The sequence below is a fragment of the Nannospalax galili genome, unplaced genomic scaffold, assembly GCF_000622305.1.
Source record: "Nannospalax galili isolate Female #2095 unplaced genomic scaffold, S.galili_v1.0 scaffold3061, whole genome shotgun sequence".
In the NCBI taxonomy this organism is placed as follows: Eukaryota; Metazoa; Chordata; class Mammalia; order Rodentia; family Spalacidae; genus Nannospalax; species Nannospalax galili.
In genome coordinates this window covers 1-636 of record NW_008344652.1, presented here as the reverse complement: position 1 = coordinate 636, position 636 = coordinate 1, and positions in this window count along the sequence as shown.

Here is a 636-nt window from a genome sequence, read left to right as displayed (position 1 = left end):
GGAAGATGGTTAAATGGTGGAATTCACAACAAGATATTTGACCGTTCCTTGACCCTCAGGAAAAGGTGGGAAAAAGAGCTGTTGATGCTAATTCAGCTAAGCAAATTGTGGCTGTCTGATGTTCTACTGTATAAGAAGGCTGAGCTGAAATAAATGGGTGCTGCAGTCTCTACTGACAGTCCTCCCAAGTATCTTTCTCTGTCTCTTGTTTTTCTTTCATCCTCACTCCCCCTTTCAGGTGCTGTTCGCCTTGATGGGCTGGTACCGGCAGACCTTCGCTCAGCAGGAGGCCACTGGCTGATCTGCCTAGTTTTATGAATATTTACCTTTATATGTTTTGTTCTTTAAAAAATTCCTGGAGAGGAAACTGTGCTTCGTCAGGGACTGACTGCTCAGCTGTCTAAAACCAACTCATCCCTCCCTCTTTCAGGAACTCTTCAATGACCTATTTGCCTGTATGTTCCTCATAGGAGGCATGGTTTTCGCTCTGAGGGCAAGAAAGACCATTCCAATGAACTACTTTATCGCTGTGGTGAGGTGTTCCTGCTGGACTGTGGATTTCCTCATTCATCACCCTCACAAACATCCAGGGATGAGGGCTGGGTGTGGCTGAATCAGTAGAGTGCTTCCCTAGGG